This window comes from Elaeis guineensis, chromosome 10, assembly GCF_000442705.2.
Source record: "Elaeis guineensis isolate ETL-2024a chromosome 10, EG11, whole genome shotgun sequence".
In the NCBI taxonomy this organism is placed as follows: Eukaryota; Viridiplantae; Streptophyta; class Magnoliopsida; order Arecales; family Arecaceae; genus Elaeis; species Elaeis guineensis.
The window spans coordinates 28,990,653-29,010,259 of record NC_026002.2 but is presented as its reverse complement, the minus strand read 5'-3'; positions in this window follow the sequence as shown (position 1 = coordinate 29,010,259).

The window sequence follows — 19,607 nt, the reverse complement described above, 5'->3', positions numbered from 1 at the left end:
GAGAGAGAAGCAGACATTATTATGGCCAACGGCACGAAAGTAGATGGGGACAGAGAGCAACACCACACCAGACCCTCTTTTTGGCTTGCATGGCTAGAAGGACAGTCGTACGGAGCTCAACCCTCAAATCGTTAGTTTCACATGCCACGTATAAGTGATTGACCACCATTTTTTGGCTCAAACCATAGCATCATGGACAGGGACGGAGAGCAACACCTCACCAGACCCTCTTCTAGAGTTTTGGCTTCCATGGCTAAAAAGACAATCGCACAGAGCTCAAACCATACCTTCACATGCCACGTGTCGCTAGATATAAGTGATTGACAATTGCATCACAAGAAGGGAACTGTTAATTGTTTGATTACATCAACTTGGTGACTGCCAGATGGAGGTCTCTTAGATTATTCACCAGTTCGCTTGGCACACGATACTTGCTTATTGTTTAAGCAGTAATGAGAGATATTTAACCGCATACATATGTTGCTTGATATATATGTGTTTGCACCCCTAAAGTTTCCATGTTCTCACGAGATCAAATGAATCACCGGCATGTTTGGTTTAGGAGGAGTTGGACTCCGAAAAGGAAATTGAAATCAATAATGCTCATTCTAGTTATTTGATTGAGAGAAATTTCATTTCCACTTCGATCCCAATCCAAATTTTTCAAAGTTCAATATTTATTACCTTCTAGTATTCAAATTTCATCTTGATTTTAGTTATGAACCCAATATATTGAAGAATATGATCGTTCCGATTCAGATTTCAATCCATTTCGATTTTTATTCTAGTTTGGATTTTGATTGTCAATCAAACATGCCATAAATATGCTTAATTGGTCACCTCGATAGGAAGCTTCTAGTTTGGAGGCACATTCTATTTCAATGTGATAAATTTTTATAAGTTGAGATTGAAAATTCTGATAAATAAGAAGATCTGGTGGTCGTGGATTTGCTTTTTTTTTTTTTTTTTTTTTATTTGGAGGCCTCAGTCCATATGGAAAGCAGGGCAGTCATGGTAACCAGCCAAACATTACAACATTTTGTCGGGCCAACATGTTTTATGATCCTCCGGGTCATGAATGTTGTATCATGCAGATAACTTGCATTGTAAAAATTTTTTATTATTGTCAATAATTAGAATTGAGCTGCATCCATCAATGTTAATGGTGGGAGTCGTCGACAAAGAATGAAAGATTGAGGGAAGAGAAAGTGTGAGGAATTTGCAAATTTCTTTCTTCTCGAACAATGATCGGGGGCTGCGATAAGAGGAAGATAGATTAGAACTTTAGAGAAACACGTTGACGATGATTATACCAATTCTCCGATGAGTTGAGATGATAGGCTCCTCCAGCGAGATAGTGAAAGAGAAGATATAGGATGAGATTATTAAAAAAATATATATTTTTTTTAATTTAAAAATATGAAGTAGTAAAGGATGGAGATGGAAGGGAGAAGGCCGTTAAACTCATGGCTGCCCGGCATCTTGACTCTTTAAAATGTCCACCAATTGAGTGGCGTATGATATGATACGTGGAAGCAAGTAATTTGCTAGAAGTTGACGGATGCAAGAATTTCCTGCAACCAGGATTGTAGACGATCCGCAGCACAGATAAATAGCCTAGCATTTATATGGGCCCAAAATTATGTAGCCTTTTTCATTGCTTTAAAGCATGCGGGGAAAGAGGTCCGTTACTGCTAAAATAATTTTTAGCTTGTTTTGCACCATAAAGCTTGAAATTTCATTGCAGCATATAGATTTTTAATAGCAAAATAGGTTGCTAAATGTCATAAACTTATCTCTAAATATTTATAGGGATGGACTGCGAACAGGAAAGGAAAATTGCATTTATACTCACCCTAAAACTTTAGCTATAAATATTTTTATTTTGACACTAAAAAAAGTTATGGCAGTAAAAGAAAATGCCACGGTAAATGCATACTTTCAAGAGGCGATTCTTTGGGTGCTAAAGATATACGTAATTTTTAAAGACAATTATTTTTGCTATCATATATGCAAATTATTTTCAGAGAAAAATATATTTTTGCTACTATAAGATTATTGCTACAATTTTGTTTTTCTTGCAGTGAAGTTGATTTGTATCATAGGGATATTTTAGGAGAAACAAAGTAATTAGTTCAACAAAAATATTTGGTAGAATTTTGTAAGAAACCACTTATTCATAAAAAGTATTGAAATACAAGACTCTTTGATGGAGTGTCAAAACATTCGTAAAAAAATGCTATGAACGTGCGTGTGAAAGTATGTAAGAACATTTTTCAGCTGAGATCATTGCACTTATTTTATGAAAAATATACAACAATTTTTTTTTGTATCATTGAGAGAATAAGTGTGATAAAACTAGCTTGAAAATGTGGAGTTTCTTTTTTAAGCTCGTCATTTTGGTGATGCCCAGGGATCTTCTTGGAGAATGAAAACTCCGGTAAATTTCGGTTGTTGTAGCTCAGGCCTCATTGCTCTCGAAAAAAAAAAAGAAAAAAAAGAGAGAAAGAAAAAAAAAAAAATCCAAGCACCTTTTTCCTTCATATTGTCATATTGGTGAACTTGCGCATAATGTGCATATGTATAAAAAAAAAAAAAAAACATAATTTTATGCTGTCATTATAACTATCAAACCTTCATAATCACTATTTGGATTGATTTATCGAACCATATCTATATTCAATAAAAATAGTCATACTTGCTTATAAATATTCTAGGACTTTTCTGGTAAAATATAAAGATATGTTCTATCCCTATATTGCCCGATGATACAAAACTCTCCCTTTTATCCTCAGTCTGCAAATTTCAGTTGACCACACTTAGGGCTAGAAATAGGTTGGCTAGGCAAGACTACTCCCCTACCAGAGCTCGTCTCTCTTTTTTTGAGCTTCGGGCTGTGCTCAGGCCCCAAAACTTTTGAAACATTCTGATGTGAGCCCAATCCGAATGTGATTAGGCCAGCTGAAATATCTATTTGGGCTAAAAATTAGAAAAGTCCGAACCCAATTGAAACTTAATCTTTCAATCTTACATACTCTAGCTTCAGATTTTTTTGATAAAAAACTATAGCTTCATGCTAGCAACCATCTGATAATCAGAAACATATTTACAAGGAAATCAAATTGATAACATGATTGGAAAGGACATTCCTATTTTTTGAGTAGTTTATAAACAAGTACCCAAGTTTGGGCTTAAGTTTGGATTGGATCTGGGCTTCAGTTCAGGCTCCATTTCAGGCCTCATCCAAGTAATGATAAATTCGAGGCCGTTCTGAGAAATTTTGTGCTCCTAGTTTAAGTTCAAAATCAGTCCAAAATTTTTCAGACCGCGCCCATAATCCAACCCAAATTCGGCCCGGCTTGGGCCTACTTCCAGCCCTAATTATACTAGTTGATAAGAGTACCAATTTTCACTGACCATCTTCCCCAATAATTGCATTGATCCTTAACTGCAGCAATGCATTTTTATGCTCGCAATATGTACCTACCCACTGTGCAATAACTCAAAGTTCGAGCCAACTTGACTTCCATTTATATGGGTCCAATCCTATCGGCTATTCAGCACTTGAACTGCATACTGGGGAGCAACAGAGGCTGAGTTCACACATACATTAACCTAGATTCATCATTTTTTACAGTTTTCACCAAAGTGCAATCTGCCTTCAAAACTTTTTACTTCGTCAAAGTAAAATTTATCTACATGAATGGTTGTCTTTGATTTTGAGGTTTTTCATGAATAATTTCTAATGATTCCAGCACAAAATGTTCGATCCTTGAATGATCTGCTTGTTCAAAATCTCTAATGACACCCACTATCATATATGTTAAGCAGGTTAGCCTTTGGATAAATATCTAAGCACACGGGCTGGATGGAAGGCTCAAGGGCCACTTAAATCGTACGGTTTTATCCTCAGGGCTTTGGCCCAAAAGATACCTCTTGAGAGAGGAGTGTGCTTCTATCATTTATAAGGCAGAATGTCTCTGACTCACATCCGATGTGGGACTAAGTCTTTTTGAAATAATTGATATTATTATTAAGAGAGGTATGAAAGAAATAGCCCGCATCATTAGTGGTGGGTTTATGAACAATATTCAAAAAGTATTTTCTTCGAGCCTCCTAGCCAAAATCTCTACAAATTCTAAGGAAGTCCCTGCTGTATTTAAATGGATACAAGAGGCAAGAGGCAGGCTTTCTCTACAACTTTTGTGGGCATATGCTCTTTATTTCGTTAAGAGCCAAACAAAAGTATGATATTAAGCTTTAACACTTACTAGTTTGGATCCAACCATGCTAAGTAAACATATTTACTACGCATAAATTTTAGACTTGATTTCTTATAAACCCTAGTGTGGCTGCTATGCCTGAAAACATGAAATGGTAAAAATCAACATTAGATTTGCATGGTTGAATGGTATAATACCGGTTTGTAAAGTTTTCCACATTAAGTACCAAGCTTAATATATATTTTGGTTGCCAGAAAGATCATCAAATTTGATATGGATAACCTCCTTGCTCCTATAATAAGAAATGAACAAGAACTATAAGTAAGATTCATCACATTGAGAAATTATATTATGCACTAAATTTTTAGAGACCCTAACTTGCCTGTATAGTAGTTTATTAAGATGTCTTTTTTCAAAATCGATAAATTTTGAGCTTTATGATATAGTCTAACCCTTAAAGATGCAGCATACTTACTAATTAGGGTCAAATTTCATCATTTGATTTTTAGAATAGACAAATCAAAATAAAAAAATCTATTTTTTGGGAGAGACTTTGACAAAGCATTTCTCCTAGTTAGGAAAGATTTTGGCGAATTAAAGATAAAGATAATATAGTAGTTGAGACATACCCTTATAATATTTTATTTTTTATAATTATTTTTGATAGTCATCTTATTTTTAAAAAAATTATAATTTTTTTTTAAATTAGAAGAGAAATTTGATTCACATTGTGCAAGCTTAGCTGTTATTAATAGAAATAGAGACTTTATAATTTATTTTTAAGATTCATCAACGCAAAAAAAAAAAAAAAAAAAACCTACATCCTACTTTTACTTTTTAATAAAAAAAATAAATTCAATGGGTTGAAAAATTTCTTCCCTATCTCGAATAGTATCATTTGGGACCTTTGGAAACAGGAAAAAAAAAGCGAAGCTTACTGCCGGTGGCGAAATCAAAATTGACAATACTGATTTTTTTTTAAAATCTTTTATTTTTAATTTTTTTTTATTTATTTTTGGAAGCCAAAGGAATGGGGGGGGGGATGTGGAGACAGCATTTCCGCTGGCATTCGGCTGGCTCTTGCTGCCGGTCCCGAGGAAGCCCGTAGAGTCCTTTTAGGGAATCTAGAAATTTTTTGGTAGTTTTAGGGAGTCCAGTATTGCTTATCGCATTGGGAAAGCCATATAAGGTGCCAAGTTTGCTTCAAAACAAGTACACATTGTTTTCTTCTGTCGGTTTTGGGGCTGCCCCTTGATGTGACCTATTTGGCCTCGGATGAGTGGTTGACTTCTTTTGTCCTGGTTGACTCACATTTCATTTCACTCCAACCATCTACATCCTAGCTTCTTTTTTTTTTTCCTTCATTTCAACGTTATTATTGATGCAAAAATTCACCAGCATCAAAAAAAATTGAAGTCAAAAAAATCACAATCATCATCGAGACCTGCAAAGAAAATCTAAACCAAAATTGGGATACTCCGACAAGACCCTCCGACGCTCAAGTCAGTTCTCTACCTCAACAAAAATGGAACGCTCGAACGGAAATTTTAGCAGAGTTTTGATATAGAAATTAGAGCTTTCAAAGACGGAAAGGCTTTCAATCCTTACTCCCTTCTCTGCTTTCTAGCCCAAGGCGATAGGACTTGAAAACAACACTTTTTTCTCTATTTTGATTTTCTTACTTCTCTTATATAGGATGTTTCTCGAGAGAATAACGTATCTGGAGTCCCCCTTTTATAGGCGGAGGGTGCAACAGACTGATAGCGACGTTTGTAACCGTCTGGCAGTGGGCCGCTCGAGATCAGGAGGAGTTTGTTATGAAGAGTAGTGGAGTGAAATCGTGGCTATCACCGTAGCCTGCCACGCAGAGCCTGTCGCGGGGAGTGGAGCGGCATCCGTTGTCGCGACTTGCCAGAGATTGGAGGAGCCGCACGGAATCCATCGCAGGAAGCGGAGCAGAGTCGTGGCCATTACTGTGGCCTGCCAGGGAGTGGTGGAGCCGTGCAGTATCCGTCGCAGGAAGTGGAGCAGAGTTGTAGCCATTACTGTGGCCTGTCAGGGAGTCCAGGCCTGTCGGTCGAAGCTTGGTTGAAGCGTTTGGCGGAGAGAGGTAGCTATCCATCTGAGAGGAGCTCGGGGTACATTGCTTGCGGTAGAAGTTCGGAGTCTGGCCCTTGTAAGAGTTCGGATGAGATCTACCTGCAACAGGAGTTCTGGGCGGAAGTCCGGCTCCCGTAGGAGTCCGGGTGAGGACTACCTGCGGCCGGAGTCAGGGACGAAGTCCGACTCCCGTAGGAGTCCGGATGGAGTCTTCCTGTAGTTGGAGTCGGGGACGAAGTCCGGCTCCCGTAGGAGTCCGGATGAAGTCTTCCTGCAGCCGGAGTCGGGGACGAAGTCCGGCTCCCGTAGGAGTCCAGATGAAGTCTTCCTGCAGTCGGAGTCGGAGACGAAGTCCGGCTCCCGTAGGAGTCCGGATGAAGTCTTCCTGCAGTCGGAGTCGGGGATGAAGTCTGGCTCCCGTAGGAGTTCGGATGAAGTCTTCCTGCAGTTGGAGTCAGAGATAAAGTCCGGCTCCCGTAGGAGTCCGGATGAAGTCTTCCTGTAGTTGGAGTCGGGGACGAAGTCCGGCTCCCGTAGGAGTCTGGATGAAGTCTTCCTACAGTTGGAGTCGGGGATGAAGTCCGGCTCCCGTAGGAGTCCGGATGAAGTCTTCCTGCAGTTGGAGTTGGGGACGAAGTCCGGCTCCCGTAGAAGTCCGGATGAAGTCTTCCTGCAGTCAGAGTCGGGGATGAAGTCTGGCTCCCGTAGGAGTCCAGATGAAGTCTTCCTACAGTCGGAGTCGGGGACGAAGTCTGGCTCCCGTAGGAGTCTGAATGAAGTCTTCCTGCAGCCGGAGTCGGGGACGAAGTCCGGCTCCCGTAGGAGTCCGGATGAAGTCTTCCTGCAGTTGGAGTCGGGGACGAAGTCCGGCTCCCGTAGGAGTCCGGATGAAGTCTTCCTGCAGTCGGAGTCGGGGACGAAGTCCGGGTCCCGTAAGAGTCCGGATGAAGTCTTCCTGCAGTTAGAGTCGGGGACGAAGTCCAGCTCCCGTAGGAGTCCGGATGAAGTCTTCCTGCAGTTGGAGTTGGGGACGAAGTCCGGCTCCCGTAGGAGTCCGGATGAAGTCTTCCTGCAGTCGAAGTCGGGGACGAAGTCCGGCTCCAATAGGAGTCCGGAGGAAGTCTATCTGCCGCCGAAGTCGGGGACGAAGTCTGGCTCCCGTAGAAGTTCGGATGAAATCTACCTGCAGTCGAAGTTGGGGGCGAAGTTCGGCTCCCGTAGGAGTCTGGATGAAGTCTACCTGTAGTCGAAGTCGGGGATGAAGTCCGGCTCCCGTAGGAGTCCGGAGGAAGTCTACCTGCCGCCGGAGTCGGGGACGAAGTCCGGCTCCCGTAGGAGTCCGGATGAAGTCTACCTGCCGTCGGAGTCGGGGACGAAGTCCGGCTCCCGTAGGAGTTCGGATGAAGTCTACCTATAGTCGAAGTCGGGGACGAAGTCCGGCTCCTGTAGGAGTCCGGATGAAGTCTACCTGCCGTCGGAGTCGGGGACAAAGTCCGGCTCCCGTAGGAGTCCGGATGAAGTCTACCTGCAGTCGAAGTCGGGGACGAAGTCCGGCTCCCATAGGAGTCCGGATGAAGTCTAGAAGGTGGTCGATCATCGTAGAAACTTGGTGGAGTCTGTCCGTCGTGAAGAATCCAGTCGACGCTGGTGAGGGTTTATCCGTCGGCGGAACTTGAGAATGTTGCGGAGGCTCGGCCGTCGGAGAGATTCGGAAAGATGTCGCCGAAGGTCGGAAGTCGGTAGAATCCCTGGAGGGTCACTCTTGTCACGAACTTCGACTGGGGGGTATTTTATACCCAACACCAGTCCTCCTATTTCTGAGTTCGAGTTTCGAATGAAGGAAGTACAGAAAAATTTTCACAGCCGAAGTTGTCCCCTTAAATCATGTGCCCGATCGCCCTCAGATATTCTGGCATTTAATGCGCGCGTGCTGGAGTCTTTTCAAATCGGGGTGATCCGAAGGGATCTTTCGAAATTTCCGCTGGAGTGCTGGCCCAGATACGGTGCAGTAATGGCTTTGTCAGCTGTCAGCCGCTTTTAGCGGCCTGCTGTGGCGAGTGGGACATGTGGCGAGCGTGGGTTAGCCTGGGGAGATCCGCGATCATTATAGCGTCGGATCCTAGGGTCTATTTAAACCCGTCTTTCCGCCTTCAGGAGTCTTATTCCGCCTGAAAGTTCTGTCGGTGTCTGCCTTCTCTCCGAGAGCTCTGACCCTCATTGGCGTCCACCTTGGCCCTAAGCGTTCTTCGAGTCATCCCTGTCCTCGCACCTCTGCATCCTTCGGAGCGACTTAGGTTAGTCTCGGAACTTTTGTTTCTCTTCTAGCCATCTAGGTGCCCTTTCTCCTCCATTTTTCTTCCGCCGCATTACCCTGGTTTGATCCCCCCGCGAACCTTTCGCCTCTTATTTCGCTTGATTTCTTCGAGATTTTTAGGGTCCTTGTTTGAAATGTCTTCTGGCACCTCCGCCTCTAGTGGTTCCAGAAATTCGTCCGCCTCAGCCTCCCAGAACCCTCATACTGTAGACGAACCCTCATCTAGGGCTGGGCCTCACCTGGTTTTTGCGTCGGACGTCATTCCTTGTTCTCTGACTCCGGATGAATTTTTACTGATAAGGGTTCAGTATGGAGTTCCTCCGGAGTACGATCTGGAGCTTCCTGATCCCGCCGATCGGGCTAGCACCCCCCCACCTGGCCGTTTCTGCCTGTACCAGGAGGCCTTCCGTGCCGGGCTCCGTCTTCCACTTTCGCCCTTCGTCGTCGCTCTTTTTCATTTTTTAGACATTTCTTTAGCTTCAGTCACGCCGAATTCCTTTAGATTTCTGATAGGGTTCCTCTCCCTTTGCCACGTAGTCGAAGTTCAGCCATCTCTTTCTTTGTTTAGGTATTTTTACACCTTCAAGCACCACCCCTCAGTAAAGGACTGGTGGTACTTCTCCCCCCAGTTCGGCAAGAAGGGGTTACTGAAGGGTGCTCCCTCTTCAATCCATAATTGGAAGGAGAAGTACCTCTACGTCCAGTGCCCGACCTTGAAGCTGGGACTGCCCCCTTGGGGCTCCTTGAGGGACTCTGTCCGTCGGGCCCCCAGCCTGGGGGAGGACGACCTTCAGGCCGTCCGGAAGCTTCTTAGTTATTCGACTCCTTCCCTTCCCAATCTTCTGAAGGAGCAGTTTTTGTTCAACATCGGCATGAGCCCCCTGGATCCTGCGAGTATCCCATCTTTCCTTTCCTCTTTTTTTCTCCTGCTCTTCTTCTCTCTCTTTTTTTTTACGCATCACTTCTTCCTTTTTCACTTCCATTACTGATCTCTTTTTCTCTCTCTTCTTTTTTTCTCTTTCTTTTTTTTTCTTTTCTTTTTTTTTTAGGAATGGACGTCGAAGCAGCACGGATGCTCGCCAGGGGCCTCAAGGCTCACAAAAGAAAAGGCGTTGTGGCCTCCGGATCGGCAAAGAAGGTCAGAACGGAGGAGACGAGCTCGGCCACGCCTGCTCAGGCGGCCCTCGCGGTTGACATTCCTTCAGACGCTGAGCCCCCGGCTCCCCGGGCCTTTTCAAGGAGTTCTTCCGCTGAGGTTCCCGCCTCAGGGGCCCGCTTCGAGGAGGTGCCAGAGGTTGAGAGGGGGAGGAAAAGGAAGACGGTGGCCCGCAGGGTGAGTAGCCGTCGAACCGCCATCGAAGAGTCCCACAGTTCTGAAGAAGAGCCGGGGGAAAATCCCTTTAATGACAGGGACCTAATAAAGCGACTGGTCGACGGCTGCGTCCTGTCCGAAGTCGTCCAGAGGATCGTTCGCGCCGATCTCGAACAGCGGATTTGGGACTCTCTAGGATCCTTTCTCGAGGTAAACAGATTCACTTTCCTCCTTCTCCTCACACCTTCATTTAATTAGCTTCTCAACTTTCATTCTGACCTCCTAGCCGCTCTTGCAGATCGGGCACCAGCTCCTTGCCAACATCGAGGCGACGAATCGAGCGAGGAGGGACGCCATCCAAGCGGAGGAGGATCGTCGGGCCGAAACCGCCCGCCTCAAAGAAAAGGCTGCCGAGGTAGCCAACCTCCAAGAGGCCCTTGAGAAAGAAAAGCAGGTCTCGGAGGAGATGGTGAGGAAGGCAGAGGTCGAGGTCGTAAATTTGACGGAGTAGATTTCGGTTCTGATTTCGGAGACCAGGGTCCTAGCAGTGGAGGAGTTTAAGGCCTTCGCGGAGATGAGGGACCTGAACGTCAAGTTCGGTCAAGAAGCATTCATCAAAGGATTCGAGCTCTGTCAAGAGAAGGTGGTCAAAAAATTTTCCGAGCTCGACCTCAGCTTCTTGGACGAGGCATCTGAAGATGAAGCCAGGCCCTCTCCCACTGCCACTGCCACCGTAGCTCCCCTTCCAAGAACACCGAGCTCTCCGACTCCTATTTCAGAGGTCTGAGACCTCTGACTTTGTATTTTTCTTTTATTACAATTTTTTTTTTCTTTTATCTTTAAGAAACATTCAATCAATAAAATTGAATTTCTCCTTATGGAGGGCTTCTTCACTCTTCTCCCTCTTTTTTTCTTTCTGCAATGAGACGTGCCTTGATGCTTTTGTCTCCCGATGGCAGTGTCCTACCGAAGCGCTTCCTTTGCCACAGAAAATTCCGCTGAAGTTCACGATCCAACGTCTGAAGAAGAAAGTTTGTCATTTAACAAAAAGGTCGAAGGAGATGGATGGCGAACTTCGCAGGTTGAGGGAGAGCCACTCTGAGGCCACCCACTTTCGGAACCTCCACGTGAAGGGGATCATGGAGTACAGTCGGAGGAAAGCGAACTTCGAGAAGGAGCTCGAGGAGCATAAGAAGCACGCCAGCGATCGATCTTGGGCTCAAGCTTCCAAGATCAGCTCTCTCAGAGCGAAGCTATCGACCGCACAGGAGATGATCGGCCAGTTGGAAGAAAGTTCGTCCTGGCTTTCGACCTGAGCCGACTGTGATCGAGAATGGTCGAAGAAGGTCTCCGACCTTCAGCAACAGCTCCAGGAGGTTGAGGTGAACTATAACGCGTACCGGGCTGGCTGGTGCAAGCAGGTGGATGATTACAGGGGGAAGCTCAGGATGGCGACCGACGAGGTTGCCCGCCTTCAAAGACAGTTATCTGAAGGAGCTCCGTTTGCTCCCGTTCAGGATCCCGACGAACTCCAATCCCTGAGAGAGACTGTAGAAGAGCTATCTGTCGTCCTTGGGGAGGGGAAGGCCGAGCTGTAGCAATTGAAGATCTAGTTGGTATACGAGCAGCAGGCAGTTAAGGACGTGGAGGCAGAATCCGAGGTCCTGAGAAGGAGGCGTCGAGAGGTGGAGAACGAAAGCCAGTGGCTTCATCGGAGGTATGTGGAGATGCTAATGAGGGAGAAAGAATTGAAAGAAGAAGTCGAGAGCTTAAAGCGCTCCCTGATGAGGATCGAAGCCGAAAGTTCGAAGTCGGAGGAAGCCGGGCCCCCTTAGGGCTCTTTTGCCTTTTTTCCTTCTATGTGTCTTCTTTTGCCGTCTGTTTGTTTGTCGTTGTTTTTTTTTTTCGGCCTTCCGGGCTCTGTAACGCACACTTTGCTAATAAAATGAAAAGAAGGTCTTTGTTATCTTATCCGTGCATCGTGTTGAATCGTCGTTCGCCGGACTTCTTTCATTTTTGTCCCGTGCGACGTCGATGATGTTCGAAGGTTCCTTGTTCATTTTTGTATTAGGTCGTCATTATTGAGTTTCTTGTGTTTTTTGATTTGTTCAGCATCGACACTGTTTGGAGGTTCCTAGCCATTGCCGTATTGATTCGTCTTTTTGTTCGTGACCGTAGATCTCGCTTTCTCTTCCTCCTTCACGGAGACGAGGTCCTTTGTGTCTTTAGTGTAGTTCAGTCTTCATTTTTCGTTAGGGTAGCCCGCCACTGTTCCTTCACATCTCCCTCCTTTTTTTAGGCAAGGGCTCTCTCTAGCTTTTCACGGAGTCGCGGTAGCGTAGAAGGGCCGTCGAGGAGGTTTTCTTCTTTCTTGTCGGGTCTCGGATGGTCGGACCTTAACTGGTGTCAGGATGAGGTTCTTCCCCTATTCCTGATGTAATCTGTTTCAGCTCAGATTAGGATGAGGTTCTCCTTCCGTTCCTAATCGGACTGCGGGGGCACATATGGGCGCTGTATGGCCTCTCCCCCCATCCGGTCTATAAATAACCGGGTCTTCGACCTTGCTCATGTTAGGGCAAGGTTCTCCTCTTATCCCCAACATGGCTGTGGGGGTGCATATGGGCACTGTATGGCCTCTCTCCTCCCCGGTCTGCAAATAATCGGGCCTTCGACCTTGCTCATGTTAGGGTGAGATTCTCCTCCTGTCCCTAACATGGCTGTGGGGGCGCATATGGGCGCTGTATGGCCTCTCTCCCCCTCCGGTCTGTAAATAATCAGGCCTTCGACCTTGCTCATATTAGGGTGAGGTTCTCCTCCTGTCTCTAACATGGTTGTGGGGACGCATATGGGCGCTGTATGGCCTCTCCTTCCCTCTGATCTGTAAATAATCGGACATTCGATCTTGCTCATGTTAGGGCGAGGTTCTCCTCCTGTCCCTAACATGGCTGTGGGGGCGCATATGGGCGCTGTATGGCCTCTCCCTCCCTCCGGTCTGCAAATAACCGGACCTTCGATCTTGCTCATGTTAAGGCGATGTTCTCCTCCTGTCCCTGACATGACTGTGGGAGCGCATATGGGCGCTGTATGGCCTCTTCCTCCCTCCGATTTGCAAATAATCGGACTTTCAACTTTGCCCACATTAGGGTTTGTTTTCGTTGTCCGAATGGGTCATCCCCTGTCGTTATAAGTCCATGCCAAAAAAGAAAAGATGTGCAAATCTGAAAGGAATCTTTATTTAAAGCGGGGTCGTTCGCAATACATTTACAAGTTTTTCAAATTTCAGGACTGTAGAAGGTCTGCTTCTTGTCAAGGTCCTCCAGAGACGGAGTTGATGATCCCAATAGGAGGCCGATCTTCGGACTGCTCTTCCCTCCTCGACGGCTCAGGCTGCGGTAGGGTCCTGGATCGATCCTCTCTACCCTCAAGCCGGCGTCGAATGAACCTGTCGAGCCGACCTCATCTGATGAGCTCCTCGATCTCATCTCGGAGCTGAATGCATTCCTCTGTGTCGTGGCCATAGTCACGATGGTAGAGGCAGAACTTATTAGGATTGTGCTTCTTGGGGTGCGTGCACATCCTTTCTGACCTTGGGAGCTGCTCTCTGACTTCTATCAGCATCTGGGTTTTCGATGTATTGAGGGGGGCATAGCTGCGGAATCTTCCTGAGGGAGAGCCTCGCCGAACTCGACACTCCGGGCTTCTCTGCCTGCGTGCTCGGGGAGGAGTCTGGGCGCGCTTGTGCTCGGGAGGAGTTCGAGAACGTGGCCGAGCTTCTCTCGGCCCTTTTTCGACTGCGGACTTACTCGAGTCTCCCGCCTGCCGCTCTCTCGCGGTCTCCTCATCCTTCATTTTGAAGGCTTCTTCTGCTCGGGCGTACCCTTCGGCCCGAGCCAACAGATCAGCAAAATCCCTGTGGTACTTCTTTTTCAGGGAGAATAGAAGGTCGTTCTTCTGAAGGCCGCCTTTCAGAGCGGCCATCGCGATCGATTGGTCCAAGTTCCAGACCTCCAACATGGCGACATTGAAATGGTTGACGTAAGCCCGAATGGACTCCCCCTCCCTTTGCTTGATGTTGATGAGGGACTCCGAACCCTTCTGGGGACGCCGGCTGCTAACAAAATGAGCCGCAAACTGGTGGCTCATCTGATCAAAGAAAAAGATGATACCCGGCTTCAGTACCGAGTACCAGTTTCTCGCCGCTCCCTTCAAGGTGGATGGGAAAGCTCGGCACAGGATGGCGTCTGGCGCGCCATAAAGCAGCATCATTGTCCGAAAGGCCTCCAGGTGGTCAATTTGGTTCGAAGTCCCGTCGTAGCTTTCAAATTGAGGGAGTTTAAAGTTTGGCAGGATCGGTTCTTGCATGATCATTTGAGAAAAGGGAGGGTCAGTACAAATGTCCTCACCATAAGCGAGGGGAGCGTGGCGGAGTTCTTCGATCCATCGGTTCATCTCCTAGAGCCTCCGATCCAGAAAATCCTCTCGACTGCGGGTCTCAAGGGTCTTCTGACAGAATGGAGGTAGAGATCTTTCAGGAGTAGAATTGTGATCTGACTGAGGGCTCTCCACCCTCGGATTCATTTTTTCGAGAAAGACGGGGCGACTGGCCCAAGTGGCCCGTCCTACCGTCGGATTTTGGAGTTCCGACGACGTTCTCTCCAGTCGTACTGACGCCTGCGGCTGTTGCTGCTGCTGTATGACCTGCACCGCTTCAGTGAGGCCTCTGACCTGCTGAACCAGTAGGTCGAATTGCTCTGCGCCAACTGTCATTGCCGGAGGAGGAGGAGGAGCTTGGGAGACTGGAGGTGAGGTCGGAGCCTGAGATCTGGCCGCAGAGGCCGTGGATCGCTGAGTGGATTCCCTACGGGGAGGCATCGGGTGAAGATCTAATGGAGGATGTCGGAGAAGATAATCGGAGGCGGTTCCGTTGAGCGCTCTTTCAAGAACAAGGGTACTGTGAAGACACACGCTCTTCCTCTAGCGCCAATCCTATTGGTGCAAAAATCCACCTGCGTCAGAGAAGCTAGAGTCGAGGGAGTCGTGATCGCCGTCGGGACCTGCAAAGGAAGTCTAAACCGGAGTTTGGGGTGCTCCGGCAAGACCCTCCGATGCTCAAGTCAGTTCTCTACCTCAACAAAAATGGAGCACTCGAACGAAAATTTTAGCAGAGTTTTGAGATAGAAATTAGAGCTTAGAGAATAACGTATCTGGGGTCCCCCTTTTATAGGCGGAGGGTGCAACAGACTGATAGCGACGTTTGTAACCGTCTGGCAGTGGGCCGCTCGAGGCCAGGAAGAGTTTGTTATGAAGAGTAGTGGAGTGAAATCGTGGCCATCACCGTGGCCTGCCACGCAGAGCCTATCGCGGGGAGTGGAGCGGCGTCCGTTGTCGCGACTTGCCAGAGAGTGGAGGAGTCGTGCGGAGTCCATCGCAGGAAGTGGAGCAGAGTCATGGCCATTACTGTGGCCTGTCAGGGAGTGGTGGAGCCGCGCAGTATCCATCGCAGGAAGTGGAGCAGAGTTGTGGCCATTACTGTAGCCTGTCAGGGAGTCCAGGCCTGTCGGCCGAAGCTCGATTGAAGCGTCTGACGGAGAGAGGTAGCTATCCATCTGAGAGGAGCTCGGGGTAGATCGCATGCGGTAGAAGTTCAGAGTCCGGCCCTTGTAAGAGTTCGGATGAGATCTACCTGCAACAGGAGTTTTGGTCAAAGTCCGGCTCCCGTAGGAGTCTGGGTGAGGACTACCTGCGGCCGGAGTCGGGGACGAAGTTCGGCTCCCGTAGGAGTCCGGATGGAGTCTTCCTGTAGTTGGAGTCGGGGACGAAGTCCGGCTCCCGTAGGAGTCCAGATGAAGTCTTCCTGCAGTCGGAGTCGGGGACGAAGTTCGGCTCCCGTAGGAGTCCGGATGAAGTCTTCCTGCAGCCGGAGTCGGGGACGAAGTCTGGCTTCCGTAGGAGTTCGGATGAAGTCTTCCTACAGCCGGAGTCGGGGACGAAGTCCGGCTCCCGTAGGAGTCTGGATGAAGTCTTTCTCCAGTTGGAGTCAGAGACGAAGTCCGGCTCCCGTAGGAGTCCGGATGAAGTCTTCCTGCAGCCGGAGTCGGGGACGAAGTCTGGCTCCCGTAGGAGTTCGGATGAAGTTTTCCTGCAGTTGGAGTCGGGGACGAAGTCCGGCTCCCGTAGGAGTCCGGATGAAGTCTTCCTGTAGTTGGAGTTGGGGACGAAGTCCGGCTCCCGTAGGAGTCCGGATGAAGTCTTCCTGCAGTCGGGGATGAAGTCCGGCTCCCGTAGGAGTCCGGAGGAAGTCTACCTGCCGCCGGAGTCGGAGACGAAGTCCGGCTCTCGTAGGAGTCCGGATGAAGTCTACCTGCAGTCGAAGTCGGGGGCGAAGTCCGGCTCCCGTAGGAGTCCGGATGAAGTCTACCTGCAGTCGAAGTCGGGGACGAAGTCTGGCTCTCGTAGGAGTCCGGAGGAAGTCTACCTGCCGTCGGAGTCGGGGATGAAGTCCGGCTCCCGTAGGAGTCCGGATGAAGTCTACCTGCCGCCGGAGTCGGGGACGAAGTCCGACTCCCGTAGGAGTCCGGATGAAGTCTACCTGCAGTCGAAGTCGGAGACGAAGTCCGGCTTCCGTAGGAGTCCGGATGAAGTCTATCTGCAGTCGAAGTCGGGGACGAAGTCCGGCTCCCGTAGGAGTCCGGATGAAGTTTAGAAGGTGGTCGATCATCGTGGAAACTTGGGTGGAGTCCGTCCGTCGTGAAGAATCTGGTCGACGCTGGTGGGAGTTTATCCGTCGGCAGAACTTGGGAATGTTGCGGAGGCTCGGCCGTCGGAGAGGTTCAAAAAGGTGTCGCCAAAGATCGGAAGTCGGTAGAATCTCTGGAGGATCACTCCTGTCACGAACTTCGGCTGGGGTGGTATTTTATACCCAACAATTATCATGCTTGGGATGCTGAGTTCCACTTCATTTTTTTTTGTTGCAAATTTCCATACCTTCCAACATATGCAGTAAATAACAGGAAGTAACTTCTTTTTTTTTCTGACTTTATATGCTAGCTAGCAAGCCTTGCTAAATGATACACCAATGATGTCTTGTAATCTCCCTCCATGTTTCCTCCAAACCTTTCAATTAAGAGTCTATTTGGTTGGATAAATGGGCTGAAAGTTCCATTAGATTTATGGATTGACTGATACAATCGTTAAATATAATAGGATGGCAGATTGGACTAAATCTATATTCATCAATCGATAGGCATGGTTTTGGATATACGTTTAGCTTGATCTGTTGTCCTATTATCTAACTAATTCTATTAATACAATCTATGAATTTAATAAGATTTTCAATCCATCTATCCAAATAGATTCTGAATGTGAAATTATTCCATAAGGCAAATTGACCTTGAGCCAATGACATGCAAACCAAATGATCATTTCTCAATTATCAACCAATGCTATCGAACAACTTTGATTCGATTTGCCAAATTCTCAACTCATTGGTTGCTCATTGTCACCTCCCCCTCTCTTGGACCTTTATAAAGAAGGGACCTTGTCCATTCTTGCTTTCCACTAAGCTTCACACGTAGGCCTCATCATGTGTTTTTAAATGCTTTTGTAGTGAAGAAATCATATTCTTAGAATGTCCGGTCCTCTTTAAATAGACTGATCATTGATGTCTTGCCTGTTTATTTATGTATCACTTCCTCTTCCCATCCACTTGTTGTGGTAGGCTTTATTCTTCCTCCACTTGTCTCGGGTTCAACATGTGTATCGCCCAAGTTAGCTGTGTGGTGCTCTGAAAAGGTACGCAGGTAACGTAAGCCTTCCATAGACTCCACTCAGATTGCAATTTGGTTGGGTTGGGTCTAATCGCAGCCCGACCAGACTTGGTTGATAACCAAGACTTTGGATTCTGATATCAATCACTGCGAGTGGATGGATGAAGGGGTTGAAATAGGATCTTTGCACCAATTTTTGTCGGACTGACTTGGTTTCGACTTTCAAATTGGAGATGCATGTCAACTATCAAATTGGAGATGCATGTCTCAACACATGTGTGGTTTATGGGTAAGAATTTTTTTTCCAACTCAAGTTTGACATGAGTTATTCTATATTTGGTTGGAGTCATGGAAAAATAAATGAATGAGATTGAAAGGATGAATGATTTCTATTCACTGTTTAATTCAAAAAATTTTAAAAAGAATGGATTGTCCATCCACCCAAATTCATTATTATGCATCCTTCTGAATTAAAAAAAATATAAGAAAAGATGGAATATGTGAGACGTGAGTTTATATATTGATAAAATTATCATTTACTAACTTTTTGAAAAATTTCTAATATTTTTTTTATTATTTTATTTATTTTATATATATATATATATATTATTTTATCTATACTACTAAATTTTATTACTAATTATTTTAATTTTAATATATAATTTTCATAATTATAAATAAATAATTAAATTTATCTTTTATTTTTTATATTCATTATTTTTAGTTAATTATTTAGATAAAATTAATTAACTATTTGAATTAAATTTGTAAATAAATTAATTATTTATATAATTAATATATAAATAAATTTATTCATATATAATAAATTTATTAAATTATTTATTAAATTAAATTAAAAAATTATTTAATTATAGATTATAAAAATTATAATTTATATATTGTTCAACTGCTTCAGTATAAATAGATGTTATAAATTAATAACACCAATAATATTTTTTATTAAATAATAGTTGGACAAAAATATCTACAAATATCATTCATTTTTTCTTTTATTCCTCCTATACTAAATTGAGCTCATTTATTCTTCTATATTTTACCAAACATATGAGATGATAAAATCTTTTTTTCATCCTAACTCTCATGTCCATCCTTCCATTAATCTATCCTTCATACCAAACTTCAATCCATCCTCTCTCTCATCGATCATTGCTCCCATTATTCATCTTTTTGTCAATCCATCCTTTGTGTCAAATAGGAGGTTAGAATTTTAGTTACTCTGCCCACTTGCACCACCATTGGATCCTCCTTGTTAGTAGAAGCTACATTAAGCTCAGATGTACATTGTTCGAGTAGAGTGGAGTTCATGCTTTGCTCAAGAACAAAGTAAACTTTGCCATAAAGTAATTGAATGGAGATGGAGTGTGTTAACTTTATAATTGGTGTCGCAATTTGTGCTTGGAAGCTGTGGCTAATTGCCCTTGAGATGCAAATCATGAGTAGGTGAAAAGCAATCCTCACCCACCCAATATTGATTTATTCCTCCTTCAAGAAATTACTGATTTAGCCTACCTTGTTTGCTGAATGTGTAACTACAACCACAGTAGTTACAATTAGGAAAACAAAGGCAGCTCGGTGCATGAAGGTCCTCTTATTGGTGCAGTGGCAAATTTTCCCCATGCCATATTTTTAAAACAACTGAAACTACAAATAAACCAAACATAATGATTGCAACTTGACATACTACAATTCCATTTGCATAACAACTTTGATCATAAGCAGCTAGAAATTGAAAGAAGCAAACACTTCTTTGGACTTAAAATCAAGATTGGTAGACTAGTACACCGGCAATCAGTTTGATGTGATACAGATCTGTATTGTGTCATTTTAGGGTGTGCTGAATAGAAAAAGCAGAGAGAGAGAGTGGGGGCGGG